The sequence below is a fragment of the Thunnus maccoyii genome, chromosome 1 (assembly GCF_910596095.1).
Source record: "Thunnus maccoyii chromosome 1, fThuMac1.1, whole genome shotgun sequence".
Lineage (NCBI taxonomy): Eukaryota > Metazoa > Chordata > Actinopteri > Scombriformes > Scombridae > Thunnus > Thunnus maccoyii.
Genome location: NC_056533.1, coordinates 12,216,173 through 12,233,518, shown reverse-complemented (window position 1 = coordinate 12,233,518; position 17,346 = coordinate 12,216,173). Strand labels below are relative to the sequence as shown.

Genomic DNA, 17,346 nt, shown 5'->3' with positions numbered 1-17,346 from the left:
GGGTGTGGGGGTCCTTGCCAGGGGCTTATCACTTCACACACATTGTCATTTCCTGTAGTCTCTCCCCTACTCATCCTTCTCTCCATCATTTTCCTTCCACCTCCCTCTAGTCCTTCCTCTTCTCTCTCTCTCTGTAGCACCCCCTCAAGCTGTCGGCACACTGGTTCGGAGGGTTTCCTTCAGGAAGGAGAGGTCCATGTTCCAACCGCAGGCTGATAGAGGGAGCCTGATAACCCCTAAGCCAAGTGCTACACTGCCAGCTGACATGAACCAGATGTCCTCCTGACCCCTTTCTCTTTGGGAACAGGACACCCAAACACAAATACTGGGGCTTGAATGCTACTGAGAAGCTGTGACCTGATATTCTTTATGAGCTGCAGAAATTGTTATGATAACATTTGGGCTTTGGTGTGACACAGCTATCATTGTCTAGATATTATTTAAGGCATACACATACTTAGTGACAGATAGAAGCAAGTTAGTTACAAAACAATGTGGATTCTAACTATCGTGTATTTACTGTGGCATTATTTATTATTTGTCATTATGTTTATTTTTCTTAAATTCAATTTTTTCTGGCCCCTTTTTAACATCTGGCCAGGCACAACAGATGAAAATTATTTATACCAAACTCTGGATCATTTGCAGTTCTTTTCCCCTGTTCATCAATGAGCATTGTCCCAGACAAATAAAACAAACAAATATAAATAAAATACAAACAACAACTGAAAAAACACTTTGTTCATGTTATAGTATGAAGATATTTGGTGTAAAAAAAAAAAGAAAAAAAGGAAGAAACTTGATTTTGAAATGTGACATGAGAGCCATGAAAGTCATGACGTCCCATCTGGGTTATCATCTGTTCTACTTGCTTCTGTAACTCAACGCAATCTCTTTAGTAAAAAAAAGTGTATTCCTGGAGTTTACTTTCCATATTCTGACAAACTGGTATCCACTGCAGAACTTTCATTTAGAAGTTGAAACCTTCACAATTTTAAAAAAGTTAAACAATTTTTTTTAGTATTCTAAAAACTACAGCTCCCATGAAAATTTACTGGTTTGTTACTTTTTTCATTGTAACCGGTCCATATTCATAGTATTCACAAACAATTTTCCACCTTTTTAGCTGTGATCTCTACTGTCTAAAAACTTTGACTCTTTATACTTGCATATATACTAATACTGTAGTAGCCTATATACAATCTTTGAGAACATTTCTTTGCACTTATTTCCTAGCAACAGTTATGAGCTCAGGCAAAATTTGTATTTAATACAGCAGCCCTGACATTTAGTATCATGTGCAGTTTTTGTATTATACAGAGACCCTAGGAAATTATGTAATGTGTGTCCCCAAGTCTCGGTTATCTCACATACACAGTCACACACTGGTCAGTCTCTTGGGGAGTGAGGTGGAGCTGAGCGTGCACAGAGACCTATATCCCTATGACCTCATTACTATTCAGAACCAGTGGTGAGAAGACGAGTAGTGCTGCATTCCCAGTGCAGCTCACCCCCAGCATGAGATGATGTGCACGAATGGGGGGTTGTGGGGTGGGCAGCTTCCCCTTAACTCCACCCCACCACCACCGCTACACACATATACACACACACTCACTTCCTCCTGGGAGATAGGCGGCCTCTGCTTTCTGTCAGGGTGTCCTCACCGGCAGACCTTCGGGGCCTCTTGCTTGGTGGGAATCTGGTCTTCTCACTCCCCCTCCCTACAGATGAGAAGGAAAACAAGACCTGAGGAAGACACTGCTGCTCATCCTCTGCTATCATCTCCCATATTTTCTTTCCTGTCTCTCTCCTACGCCCCCGTCCCCTTCCCTTCTTCTCTTTCTTCTGCCCAGCCGATCGATAGTGTTAATTGGCTCACTCAGTCACAGGTACATTGATTGCGGTCACTAATAAAAGGGTTATTGATTGGTACTTTGTTTAACACTGGCCCATGCAGTGAGAGCTGCCCTCTAATACTATCCTGACAGCAACCTTTTCCTGTTTGCCAGTCTCTTAATGTCATAAATTATGTCGGTCAATTAAGGAGATTTTTCTTTCCTCACTTTTCCTCACGTTGTTTCCCCTACAGTGGCTCCTGAAAAGATGAAAGAAGTGGCTCCTGAGAGCGTAGAGCAATAATCCAACATAGATATTATGCTTGTTCGTTGTTAAACTTACACTCAGATGAGAAGATTGATATCAGTTTCATGTCTATGCATCTGGTATAGAGATTTATCCTTTTTATTAAACTCAAGAAATGTATAAAACAGTGCAGATTTTGGTTTAAGAGACACTTAAGAGTTTGGAGCTATTTGTCAGTTGTCAGTTTATTCATCTGCACAGCTCTGCACAGCATCTGCAGCCATATAGCCAGTAATCATAAGTGAAAAGCATTGTCATGCTTAGACATTAGTTTTTAGAATGAGTGGCTTGATCAGATGCAGTGGGCTTCTCAATTTTGCTGCAAAAACGCAATAATTAGCTAAAGAGAGGGTCTAGCTTGATAGAGTGATTTCCAACCAGCATACCATACCTGACAAATAAGTTTTTTAATCATTGCACTCAGTATTTGTTGATCAGAAAATAGCTGCAATACTACTTCAAAAACTACACTATACACTAGAATATAAAGGTACAGTACATTAGGTACACACATAATGGGTCAAAATACTCATGTTCTCAATATTGCCTCAAGTGACCTGTTCTACACTTTCTAAATGTACAGGATTGTAACTCAGACTGCTGAACTGCTCATATACAGCTTCAGGGGAACTTTAAATTACATTTTTTCACAAAAAAGGACTGTGGATTTTGTCCCCCATCACTCACATTGAAATTGCTTTAGGAGGGGATCTCTTCAGGGCCAGTATGAACAAGACAAACAATTATAGTGACCAAAATCTGTCTCAATGTACACATGGGCATTTAAGTATTGTGGTGAGATAGACTTGAAAAAGCCCAAAAGGTAACAGATGGTGCCATTTTGTAGCTGTATAATGGGAACTCCAACAGCAAGAAGCTTATATATGCCAGAAGTTACATTTCTGCTCTAACTTTTTCTCATAAATATACAGTGAGGCTGATGTTTTAGACTAATCTAGTCACTGCTTTCCACTTCCAAAGTCAGTTCATATTTGCTGTGTCTTTTCTCACCCAGCCACCAATGAATTTTGGCAGTGCATAATTTAAATCCAAATTGTATAATTCTCAATACATTCATTCATATGTTACATGAAGCAGGAACGTTTAACAACATTTGCAGATAATTGACTGCCTCAATTAGATCAGTACAAGGCGATTTTCGCTTTACATTTTTGGTAGACATGTCTCTTCCCTTTGTGAGGAACACTCAGGTTGACAGGAAACAGCCTGTGCACTATTCTCAACATGAACTCAATATCTACTTTTATTGCAATTAGTTGTGCGCTATCCTTCATCGAGCAGTGGTGGAGCTTTAGTGAGTCGAAAGCAGCTCTCCTGAGTATGAAAACTGGAAACGGGGTGTAAGTACCTCCATGAGAGATTTAATTATCTCCATTAAATATTCAATGATCAATAGAATTTGTTTTAGCCGATCAATAGGTGGCCAGACCTGAGAAGGACAATGTGCATAAGTTACTATTTGCATTTCAAAGCAGCCTCTGTCACGTGGCCCCATTGGAAATCCATACCATTTTGTTAGGCTGTATTTCATATTTAGCTGCTTTATCCCCTTATCACTGACTGCTATTGATTCCCTTCCCTTTATTTACTGCCTGCAAACTGCTTTCGATTTAAAATGTCAAAATGTTTTTAGGGAAACTGATATACTTCCATCTGCCTTCCTCGCATCATATCTTGCTCTTTATTTCTCTCCCCCCTCTGTCTCTCTCTTTCTTTCTGTAATTCCCTTGTCTCTCTTTCCTCTGTCTCCCTCCCTCTCTCTTACTACTCCTCTCAGAAGAGTTGGAAATTAAACCCTGTCATCTTCCCACCCACCATACAGATCTCTGCTCACTCGGGTGTGAATCTGCACATTATTCAAATAAATATCTCAGAAGTGTCAGGGGAATACTCCGAGCCACTTCAAAGACACCCACCCACCCCACAACCCCTCAATGTTGCTTGTTCCTGCTGGAGTCCTATTTTGTTTACCTGAACCGGCTCTAATGGCTTGTTTTTCCCAGCACCTATCACATGTTCAAGAGCAACATTTAGCCAAGTTCAAGTGCACATGTGTTCGGGTCTCACCTAGGCTTTGATTGTTCTGCAACACAGGATGTGATATCACTTAGTTTCGACTGAAAACATTGTTTCTCTCTGTTTTCCTCGCAGTCTTTCATTCACTCAGCAGATATATGGTTCACTATGCAAACACTGCCCAAAAATATAATATGCTTGGGTTACAAGTACAATGAAATTATACTCTTCAATGTTTTTTATGTGATGGCCACTACATTAAGGCCAGAGGCAGTATGATGCCCACAATGAAGTGGATTATTGTAGAGCAATAAATGAAAATCTTCTGTATCAAAAGAAAAAATGTCATCAATATTACACATACACAGTAATGTATGAGTGTATGTTATGCAGGATTTATTATATGAATTTATATACTGTTTGTGTCCAGACACAATAAAACCAATATAATACATATCAAAATCTTTGCAATATGATGACCTTAGATGATATTGTACCCGTGCAACCCACTGTAAAACGGAGGACTTGTGCAAGACTGTTACCACATTGACAAGGGTCACAACTTCATGATTCACACCACACCAACTTGGAGCTTTACACAGTGGGCTACAGTAAACAGGTGATCGAGCTGATGAAACTAGTACAGAAGGAATGTTGTGCTACATCCATTATGAAATGTCTAACATTAGTTGGATTAGTGCTGTGTGCTCTCTCTGTTGAGTTATCTATTAGCAGGCCTATCTATCAGAGCAGCCAGGAGACCACAGAGGTCAGGGAGTTAACCTTCAGAGGCCTGAGGGCTGCATGAAGCATCATCAGTGCCATCAGGATACATGGCCTCAGCACTACTGCACAGCTGGGGGAAGGAAAATCTGGATGAACTGAATGGGTGTGTATGTGTGTTTGTATATGCTTGCACATCTGTGGTGGGTGCCTGTGTGCATCTGGGTAGGTAGTGTAAATATGAGAGTCAGTGAATGATGGGTAAGATGTTGCTAGCAATACTCTCAAAAGCAGAAGGAGACAAATGCTAGAGTAGCGATGTGTGTCTGTGAAACACCTCTGCTACAAAGTACACCATATACACTATCGTATATATTTTAAATTGAATTCCATTGCTATTAAACATTTTACACCATGTAGGGATTACATCTTTATTTAAAAGATGAACACAGAGAGACCTTATGGAAAAAAAAATCTGGGATAGTGCCCTGGAGACTTGTTGTATAGCTTCCCACTCAAATATCTAAGTCTAGATTCTTGGTGAACCAAACATAAAATGTTTTATATTCTATTCTATATCTAACTATTCTATCCAACAATATACAGTTCACGGTTCACATTAGTAAGCTGTGAAACTGAACTAATAAAAATGTTTTATGAATAGGCTACACAATATAAAGTTTATACACACATACAATACACAATAAAAGAAATGAGTAGGCTATGTAAATACATGTAGGCTATAACCGAAATACTAGAAAACCTGTCTCTCCATGTCTGTTGTCATCTAGAACAACACTTTTTTATTATTTATTTAGGTCAAATGACCTTATTTTACTTTTACTCTTTTTTACTTCTCAAGCACATTTGAGATTTAAATAGTACCAGTTAATGCTAATTTATTTAGTTACTTGAGAGAAAATGGGATGAAAACAGTTTTTGTCCTGTCCTGTAGGTATTGTTCCGCACCAGCAGGTGGCAGAAATGCACATTAGCGTTTGTTGTCACCTGCTATTAATCAGAAAAGAAGAATTTTCTTTCTTTCTCTCTGTTCTTATAGTTCAACACCTTTTTAAAATAATGTAAAATAGAGACCGAACATCTGTACAAGCATTCAGGTTTAAGTTAACTGGAAAAGAAGAGGACGAATTCAACATGTCGTCATGGTTACGTCGGAAAGTACGCACGCAACTATTCTTGAGCTTGACTCTGGCAACAGCTACACCATTGGTCGGTGTGACCAACTGCCGTGAGTAGTATGCTGTATTTTGTCCTTTCAGTGTCGACATATTTATGTAGCCACCTCACCTACAACATAACCTCAGCTAATTGCTGGCTACATAAACAGTTGTTTTCAGCCAACCTTGCTAGGTTTGGGAGGCTAGCCCCTAACTTATTACAGGAAACACCGTGTGAGCTAGCTAACATATTGACTTGTACCTTAACGTTAAAACAGTTGGAGATGGAATACTGACCACTAAATAACCCTGTACTCAAAATCTCGGGTAGATTACCATAATAAATTATATTTTTCCCATATATATTTTTTAATCCTTTTTTAAAAATGAACTGTTCAGTCATTTAGCTTATCGTCAAAAATGACAAATTGCCATAATTTACTATAGCCAAAAACTGGTCACTTGGACCAAGTGTAAGTTACAATGATGTGACATGGACAACAACAATAACAAAAAACAAAACAAGAAAAACAACAAAGCAAACGAAAACAATAACTGTATTTGAGAAGAAGTAACCAACAAACGTTTGGCAGTTTTAGCGTTACTTGATAAGTCTGTCAGCCATTTTGTTTGTTAGTGCTGAAACGTAATGAAAAGATATTTAGCCGCCAACCATTTTATTAATCGAATAAGTAATTTAAAGTAAAAAAATTCCAAACATGGTCTATTTCCAGCTTCTGCAATGTGAAGACATGCTGCTTTACTCATTATGTCATTGTGAATTGAATAACTTGGACAAAACAGGACCTTTTGAAGATGTCACCTTGTGCTGTGGGAAACTGTGATGGGTATTTGTCAGTATTTCCTGACATTTTATCTCTCTCTCTCCAATGTTTGGATCTTACTGAGGCCTGTCCTATCCTTTACACATCCATGATCCAGACCTCTGCTTCTTCAAAATGCGAGATTATACACACTGAAAGACATCACTCATGATTGGGCCGGGACACTTCATCTTGTATGTTTAAATTGCTCCCAGCAGTATCCTTAATCTGGGTGGAAATCAATACAGCTTTTACTGTCACATTGGAGGGGCGGGGACCATGTATTGATGTTCAGATGTCATTTCAGGGTGATTTGATGTTTCTGTCCGCTCTTCAGTGAGGAGATGGCATGATAGATCAACTGATGGTGTCTGCTTGCTTTCTCCAGGGTTTAACTGGAGCCTGGTGCTGTTTGGAGTCAAATTGAGGATGTAAAGTTGATTCAGAACGTGCTGAGCTTACAAAGAAAAACAAGAAGAGAAGGTTTAGGGAAATATGTTATTGATTATTTTTTTTGTCAGCAAAGCTGTTTGAATTAAAGCCTGATATCGTAATGGGCTTATCATTGTAAGCTCCAAGCCCAGGACGAGGGCTGTGAACAGACTTTATCATACACAGATGACAGCACGTGTGCACACACATGCATGCATTAGGCCCTTTATCTGGCAATTTGATCACTATATAGAAAGCATTATGTATCTCAATAGACTCTTTCTGCTCCTACCAAAGGCAGAACATTTTTTGTTCTTATCCTTATGTAGTACAGATGTTTTGCATCTGTGTTCACTGTTTAATGACTTTAAAGTGATGGGAGGGATGGGAAGGTATTGTAGGGGTTGATCAGAGCAGGAGTGTGGTATTAGTTGTGGATGGGGACATTGGCGAGGTCCTAAATGCACAGAGAGCAGGAGGACGTGAGAGACGATGATTGGAGAGAAGAGTGAGTAAGGTTTTAAACCACTGTTCATGGGGAAGGACTTCAGTTTTGCATAATCCAGTGGTAACAATAATGGAGAGTGGGAATCAAAGATAAAGATATTGAATGGGATGGTTCCTGAATTCCCACTAGATATTCAAATTCATATCTAAGGCTGGTAGCCCACATATTTTCATGTACACCTATATGAAGATTGGATAGTTAAGATTTAATAATCCATATGTGAGGCTACATTTACTGGATTGTGAAAATTGCTATGAAAGTCCCCCTCCAGTTAAAGATGAGCTACGGTGTATGGTTATTGTTAATTTACTTGGAGGTTTGAGCTTCACTGTGCAGAATCATGTACTGTATGTGCAGAGTTTGACAAAAGAAGGCTGTTTTCACATTCATCTGCTGAAGGCGGTCAGTCTCATTACTCAACTTAAATCTCAGTTTAAGTATGTACAAGTGTTATTTGTGACATCACAGCTGGTTTGGAAGCCAATCAAGGTCCATCTTGTGCAACTTATACAAGTGTGATGTGGAAACTTGATGCCTCCAGTGCACATACGCTGTAAATTGACTTTTCAGTGGATTAGGTGACTTGTTGTCACCCAGCAGTTAAACTTTTGAAATGAACATATCTGCATATTCATCAGCTCTGGGTTTTTCAGTGAGGGAGTAGGACGAGATGTAAAACTTTGAGTAATTTAACTTTTTTGTGGAAAAGTCATGTCAGATAGAAATAAATAAAATAATAAATAAAGCAGAGTATTTTATGTAACGTTTTCTCGAGGCAAAACTTAATATGTTTAGAGACCTATCTAACCGAATTGAGACAATAAGGTTGGTGTTTTTTTGTTTTTGCTTCTTCAGGATTGAACGGTAAAATAGGAGGCAGCCAATGCAAACTGGTTTGATGTAGAGACAGGTCCGTACATCAGTTTGGGTGAACTCAAACCTGCAACATATCATCAAGGTAAGCAACATTTCTTACTGTGCCATTCCTGTCATATAGAAAACCACTCAGATTCCAAAGAACCCAACAAGATCACAACATGATCATAATAAATAAAACACATTTGATCAAAGTGAGACAAAATAAAAATAGTAAATAAAAGAAAAACAGTTTCCAATTTGATATAAAAAGCAAGTGACCAGCTAAAAGACCTGTTGATTAAACTTGCATGTTATACAGGCTGATGGCTTCATGCTGTGCCCACACTACAGGGTCTGATCACAGTTGTTGAGGTATGCAACCATGAGGTAAAGGAGTGTCCTTTTATGTTGCTGTGTTCATCTTTGTAAGTGCCCCCAACACCTCACCTCTCCCTCCATGTCTCCTCTTTTAACTTCATATTTATAGATTTAGCATTTCTCCTAACTGGTACTGTAGTCCCCATGTCTGTCTGTCCCTGCCCTACTGTTTCTCTCTAAGGAGTCTTGCCTCCTCCCCGACAGCCCGTGAGCCCTAGAGTCACATTTCAGGCCTGACTGCTACTTAAAGGCCCATAATCTGCTTGGCGAATGGCTACGGTGTGGCGGCCTTAGCGGAAGCAAATTATTCGCTTTAAGGACTCCTGCTGCTGTGGGACTCGGGGCTAGTGGCTGGTGCCGTTAACGTTAACACACACACAGTGCGCAAGCCATCATTATTTATTTAGCCCGTTAAGTGTTTAAAGTGGAAGGGGTCCACCGGGACACAGCATGGTTGATGAAATTATTCCACATATATATATGGTTAAATCCTTCAGGGAGAGGAGCAAGGGAACATAGAAAGATGAAGATTTCCCTATGTTTTTAGATGCAAGGTCTGATCACATGATAACAGATTGAGGGTGTTAGTGTGCTTGGCTGACATGGTGGTATTAAAGACCTCACAACATGGGAGGAATGTTGAGTGTTGTTGTGAATGTTTCCTGGACTGTGTGTGTGTGTGTTTGAGAGATAGTAAGCCAGTGTTTGTCTGTGTGTGCCAGACAAGAATAATATGTGTCGGCGTGTGGTTGTGTCAGAAAGGGTGTTACCAATTGGCAGTTATAATGCCACTACAACTAACCTCAGTTGCTTAGCAAACAGCAGCTGAAGATAAATATCGATATCCTCTAGAATTTACAATGCCAAAGGCAACCCTTATTCACCTTGAAGCGTGTAGGTGTTTGTGCACAAGCATGGTTGAGTGTTTGTATGGAGCCGTGTTTCTGTGTCCAGGTGCATCTGTTTGATCACAGTAATAGACAGAGGGGATAGCATATTTGTTTTCTCTATATGTGTGTGGAATAAAGAGTCCCAGCATTAATAAGTAATCACTGGATGTTGGCCCTCCCATAACATGTTGGGCCAGCAGCACTTGCCCTCAGTAATGACACCATTACAGAACCTGAAGTAGCCAGCAGCTGAGAGTTTACCTCTGGGAATCCCTTCTCTGTCTCACCTCTGCCTCACCTCCTATCTAAGACTATCAGGTTGTCTTTTGCAGCTGAACTTGCAGTGTTGGACCTAGGAATGTCAACGATTAACTGTTAATTGGTTAATCAGTTAACCACTGAGAATATTTTTGACCGGTTACGCATGTCGGTCTATAGGTTAACTTGCATACTAGGGTTGAGTACTGAACTCGTTACTTCATGTTATTCACGTTAAATCAATCGGTGCCAAATTTCGGTACATTGCGGGACTGAGAGTGAGCGCAGCCCCGAAATAAGTTTTAAAAATACACATTTACTGACCGAAGTGTCTCACACGGAGTGTCCAACACTGACAGGAGCACCAACCTGCACATAAAAAGAGACATGATGGATCCATTTACCAGCCTGAACTGTGGCTAGTGGCTAGTTAGCGTGGCCAGCATCGTTAGCCTAGCTGTTCCATGCTGTGTGTAGCCCACATTGACTGTATATAAACATGGACATCATGACAGCTCCCCAAAAGTGAAGCCAAAACCTCTTGATTGCCTTTGGTGGCTGGCTGCAGTATAGGTCATAAGTCCCGTCCCCTCTATGTTAGCGGACAGGACATGAGCCAAACTAAAAAATAAATAAAAATAAACTTTTCCCAAAGATGGTTTCTGTCATTTTAGGTAGCTGTTATCACACTGATGTTGATTTTTCTGATAAGTTTGTTTTTAATTGGTTATTTGACGACCATCATCCCACCACCTGACTCTACTGCGCAGACTTGTTCATATTTAGATACAGTCAATGGTAGCCCACAGACTGTATGAAGATAAGATGTAGGCTAGCTGCGGTGTATTGAAAGCAAAATTAACCGAAACTGACATCCCTAGACCAGCAGTGCAAGTGCATAAATGCAGCAGTATATACATGTTGATAAAGGATTGCAGAGGAGTCTTTACCCACCTGAAAATACTTTACCAACCACTTTTTTGAAAAATATATTATAGTTAAAACTTTGTAAGGCTGATCCTTATAATGTAAATACATAGTACACATCATACTAAGTAGTACAAACTTAATTTTTAGTTGTGTGAATATACTGTACAGAAGGGAATTTTTCTGTGACAATAATGAAGTAAATAAATAAGTAACTGAGAGGGTGTCTGGGCTCAGCCTGAGAGATGGGCTTGGACATCCGGGGGGAGCTCAGAGTAGAGCTGCTGCTCCTTCACATCAAAAGGAGCCAGCTCAGGTAGTTTGGGCACTTGTTTAGGATGCCTCCTGGATGCCTACCTCTGGAGGTGTTCCAGGCAAATCCAACTGGTAAGAGACCCCGGAGCAGACCCAGAACATGCTGGAGGGACTACATATCTCTTCTGGCCTGGGAATGCCTTGGGATCCCCCAGGAGGAGCTGGAAGGTGTTGCTGGGTATGGGCTTTCTTTCAGTCTGATGCCACCGCAACCCGGTCCCAGATTAGCGCTGGAAAATGGATAGATGGATGGAACAACTAAGTGAAAGTCATAGATTGCCTGAATGAATGTTACATAACCATAACATCTGATTTCTACAGCAGACTTTTGGTGCCTGTCGCTCGTATCGTATCATATTATATCGTATCGTTGGAATTTTATTGATACCGATATCGATACTGATACTGCTTGTTGATACCGATACCTATCTATACTCTTATTGATACTACTCTTCATAACTTGGTGCAAAAAATAAAGACTCGACATAAAAAGATGGGAAAAGATTCAACAGTTATTTTATTATTACTTTTTTTTGCAGAAATAACAAGTTAAATTGATTTTTGAGTTTCTTGTAGGCCTATATATAATGAGGGATGAAGCTGTGGCTGGCTGCTGCTTGGCTGGCGTTGTCTATGGGATTATTTAGGAACATAAATTAGAAGTGCTTAAAACGTAAGTTAAGTCCTAAATTAACTTATTTTGATAACGATAACAAGTGTTACCTTGACTTGACGAGGTCGAGACAGTCGCATTTTTAGTTTTGTAAATCCCATCAGCATAGGAGCCAGGAGGCTGCACTGAGGACGTAGGTGCAGCAGCTGCTCTGCTAAAGCAGTCAGACACTGAACTGCTTTAGATTTATAGAATGTTGTATTTGTAAGTGTTTCATGAGGTTGCTGGTGTTACCCCCTTTACATACAACTACTTTTTTACATATATTGCATTTAGCTGCATTTTCATTAAATTTAGTAAAGTGAGCCCACACTTTTGAACATTTTGTTCTGTTAGCTATGACTGGAGAGCACAGAATGTAAACACACAGTTACTTAACGTCAAACGTAATTACCTGATGCTGGCAGCTTCATCATCATTAGGGGACGGTTATGAATTTGAAAATGCCGGCAATGTTAGAATGAATTAAATAAATACTGGTAGCAGCATCGTTTGTCCAGGAGCTTATCAGTATTTCAGTACTGACCAGTCAGGAACTGGTACCAGTTTATTACCGGTTCTCGATACCCATCCCTAGTCGCTCACCGTCTCTCTCTCCCCTTGTTTCCTGTCGTATCTCTACTGTTGCTATTATAAAGGCATAAAAAAATAACAAATCCAGTTACGGCCATATCTAACCAATGTGTAAAACTCCAGTATTTGAATGCAGTCAACATTTGTGAGAATGTTCTGTGAATGTGTAACTTGTAATAATAAAGACATTACACAGAGAGAAAAAGAGAGGAATTGAGCTGATACTTATTAGATAATATGAACTAAGATGATAATAAATACAAACAGAGAGAGGGCTGAAGAGAGAGAGAGAGAGGGGGACTGAACAGATTGAATGGCTAATGAAATGGGTACCTCCAGGCCTGAATAAATTCTCTGGTCTGGCGATCCCCCAGGATGCTGGCCTCCCAGGGAGATTAATGACCACTGGGCCATGGTATAATGAAGTAGTTTGCCTTGGCAATGTGCTTGTGAATTCATCACAGTGTCCACAAGTGGGCTGGCCGAGCACAACATCTTTATAAATCCCCCTCACTCTCCTCTCCCGCTGCTGCTGATTTATGGTTCCGCCACCCCCAAATGGTTTGGCCCCTCTCACCAGACCCCACCCTGGCTGACCATCACTATCCTCCCGAAATCCAGGTCACTGCACTGATGGGGAAGAAATCGGAGGCTAATCAGATAATGGGAGGTGAAAATGGGCGAGAGTGAGTCGGAATCTTACATCTCTCAGCTCCTGGTTTATCTGTCTCCGCTTCACAGCCCCTGTTTCAGTTGCATGCATGAAGACCTGTTAAAGGTGTTTCACTCTATTTTCTATATGTCTCAACTGAATTTGCAATCTCATTGTCTGCATTCATATAATCTACTCTGATTAATAATACCATTACCATAAGAAACACAGAGAGCCTCGGTGGAATAACAAAAACATTGATTTAATAAATGTGCTTTCACTTAAATGATAAATAGTAGTTTTTAAAACAAACAAAAAACATTTTTTCTGCCTTTAGCCTTACAATTATTTCAAACTAATGAGAAATGTGCTCACACAGGTAGAGGGGAGGGGAAAAAAAACTACCACAGAGAACCAGATTTCTTTCCTGGCAGTGGTGTTTTATGGTTTGACTGGGAGCCCAGTTGGCAGTATATGCCGGTGGGAAGGCGGTGAGGGATCATGTCTAATGCAGTGTCTACATAGAAAGCGTTTCAGACGCATTTTTCAGTTGTCCATCTCACTTATGGAACAGACATTTTTATCATTACAGTCTGGCCATGTAATGGCTCGCATTTCACTCACTCCCACTTCACATTTAGCATAAATACTTTAATTGTGTATTGGGCTCTGAGCACTGCCAAAACGGGGATGACCCACACTCAACACTGTGTCTGAACGCATCCTGTGTAGACATACAAACAAAGCACTAGCTGTTGCTGCTGCTCTGCTAACGTACTGCTCACACTACACCTTCTGTGTAGACACAGTGTAAGGCATTGCACTAGTGACTCCTCCTGTTTGGAAGCCCCCCGCTGTCACATGAAAAGAAACTGCTTGCAACTTGATCTGAGGAGACCTCTCATAGGTATCTTGAATTATCATTCACACTAGTTGACAATATCAAAATCATGTTGGTAATTTTCACATCCTTGCTGCACCAAAGGTTAAAATGACCTTGTTTGGAAAACTGAGCATGTCCCTTGTATGTCTTGATCAATTATCTGCGGAACACAGCTCTCTTTCATCACACAAACTTTCTTTTTTTCAGTATTTGCTAAATGATGGTAGCTGTACTTAAAGCTGACAATCATCTCTGCTTTGCAAGACAAGAATTTGTTCCAAAGCCTTGCATAAGAATCACATCCTGACCAACAGATATGACTAGTCAAAATTTGAACTCTGATATCAATTTTAACTCATCAAATCTGAATTAAGTATTTCCAATTGTAGTATCACTCTGTGTGTGTGACAAGCCCAACAATCATATCTGTTACATCACGGTAGATATATTAATGAAATTCCAAAATGTATTTTGAGAGGTCTTGAATTATCTCTTTTACCAGTCCAATTGTAATTGCAAATATCGCGAGTTATCATTTTAACTGGGTATATTGGAATTTCTTGGCATTTTCCAAAAATGATGGTGAAAAATTTTATTTTAATTAATTTGCAGCAAAAACCACAAAAGAACTCAAGGATCCTGAAGGGACTGATTTCATCTTTTAATACAGACGATTTTCTAGTTGACATATATTGTAATTAGGGATATCTTAAGCTTTTGTTTTCAGTAGTCATAAATAACTTTAGTATCTGTATCTAGTGGCCAAAATGTAAATCTATTCAAGCTTATAAATGGTAAAACGGTTTGCCATAGGGAGAAATGTTCCTGCTCAGCCAGATTCCTTGCTTACACACATAGTGCTTAAATCCCAAAATTCTCCAGTTCTATCCTCCAGCAAAAGCCACATACCCATGTTTTTTTATGCAAAAGTTGTACATAGAGCTGAAAAGGCATCATCACTTTGTGCCAACAAAATGGGCATAACAAGAAGGAAATGCCAATTTTCTGAGCAAGGCAGTTGTGCATTAGAGCAAGGACATCATAAAGTCTGTGACTGTAATACACACTGATTCTGAATGGCAAAAACTGGCAAATGCACTCTGGTCTTAATAATAAGGAAAACCCCACAATGATCCACACATTAAAACTTCATATAAATAAACAATCATTTTAGTATGTGATGAATGCTGTGCACACCTAATTGTTAATAAATGTTTGATATCTCCAGTGAAAAGCTGTGTCTTAAATACATTCCCACCAAAACCCAGGCATTTGTTACAGGCCTGTCCCCCTGTTGCTGAGACTTTGCCAACCTGTTAATGGCTGAGGACTGATGAGCCCCAGTATTGCACAACTCAATCGGGCTCATAAAGCCTGTCTGCTTGATAACTGGTGCTCCATATGGAATAGTGGCAAGGAAATTAAAGGAGAACAATAAAGCACATTGAGGGATATTTAGATTAAAATGCATTTAATTGGGCTCTCGCCTAATGCAGTTGAGATGTGTTCTCACGTAGCCCTTCATTCTACGGGTGCCCTTTACTAAAGCTAAGCGATGCTGCTGTCACAGTGTTTGTAGCCTAACCTGGTAAAGATTATTAATGAGTGCAATAAATCCAAATTGCATAATAGGAAGTTATGAAAAAAGGAATGTCAGAGTTAAGTCTAATGAGTATTTAGTTTGTTTACCAAGTGCAATCGTCACCCTGTGCCATGTGTACTTAGTAATTGTCAAAGGCTTTACATCCCCATTCTTCCTCAAGACGGCTTATCTTAATCTACAGTGTCTTATTTTTCTTGGAAAGGGATGGATGAGTAGAGTAATTGTACAGTTGACATCGGCTTAGACAACATCATCCCCTTAGTCCCCAGCTAATCCTACAGAGTGATAACAATAATGGGAAAAAAGAATGGAGATATTTTTTTTTTTACAAAAGAAGATATGGAGTTTAATTTGTAATTAGCTGCAGAGGTCAAAGACTTGATCCGCCATCTGAAGGTTATCCTCCCTTATTTTTTTATTTTTTTTTCTTCTTCTTTTTCCCTTTCCTTCTCAGTAGTCAACCTCTGATTTAGACTGTGACCTTGTTGTGAAGAAGTCAAGTGTTAATTGTGTGCATGTGTGTGTGCTTACAGGTAGATCAGTGAATAAAAATGGTATTTCCCTCATGATTGCTTGACAGTTTGAAAATGAGAGTTGTGTATTTGTGGTGGGTTGTGTGTGTGCACACGCCTGTTTTCTGACGATTGGAAGTGTAATTTATTTCGGGGGGGTTACGACCCCGGACCTCCAACCACCCCCACCCCATCTGCCCTGCATCAGACAGCTCTGTGTAGCCCCATGGGGGCTCTGAAGTTGCAGAGTTGCCCTCTCTGCCCGTATGTGTTTGTGTTAGTCTGTGTGTGGAGAAGCAGACCTGGCCTCTTTGCTTGTGTGTGTGTGTGTATGTGTGTGTTAACGTGGGCGTGTGTGAGTCTACTAGTATTGATCCCCCCCCCCTTCCTTGTAATGAAGTGGAACTACAGCTCCATTACGAGCTGCTCTGCCATTGGCTGGAGGTAATATGAAATTAGCTAGCGTGCCGTGAGCCTGTCAGTATTGATTTCACTACCCAGATTACTTGTTACAAAAGAATAGAGCTGTCTGTGGCATAATTGAACAAGTTAACTCCTTGTCTCATAAAATGTAGGCCTGTATTGATTGTTACAGGAGAGGGTTGCAGGGTATGCAGAGAGAAAGTAAGTTTTATGGGTGTTAACTGTGAAGAGGTGCTGATGCTTTCTTTTCTTCACCACCAGTGTCACCCTGACATGTGGATCAAGGCATTTCTTGCTGAATTGCAGGATGATGTACCACAAATGAGTTGTGTTCCATCAGCTTCGCGTTACAACACACATTTCTTGTTTTTCCTCCCTCTGTCATTTTTCATTTCATTTGCCTCATGATTTGCCTGAGTCCCGTTTTCAATTTATTACCATATGTAAAAGAGCTTGACATTGTCAGAGCAGATTTACTTTGGTTTATCGAGAGTGACCTGTTTGTAAGTAGAGCAGCCATTGCTGCATTTGTGATCAGGAATGATGATGATGGCTGC

At 40.0% G+C, this 17,346-nt stretch overlaps 1 long non-coding RNA gene across 4 annotated transcripts in view; it reads left to right on the top strand.

Annotated features, from left to right (window-relative positions):
• The first annotated feature begins 5,919 nt into the window (after positions 1–5,919).
• The window catches only part of LOC121894578, a 92,368-nt gene continuing 80,941 nt past the window's right edge, over positions 5,920–17,346 (top strand). For 2 of the 4 annotated variants that reach the window (XR_006095577.1, XR_006095578.1), the window contains exons 1-2: positions 5,924–6,151; positions 8,700–8,802. This is a non-coding gene — a long non-coding RNA (uncharacterized LOC121894578). Of the gene's footprint in view, positions 6,152–8,699; positions 8,803–17,346 lie in introns of all 4 variants that reach the window. The other 2 variants (XR_006095576.1, XR_006095575.1) reach the window with 2 other exon arrangements.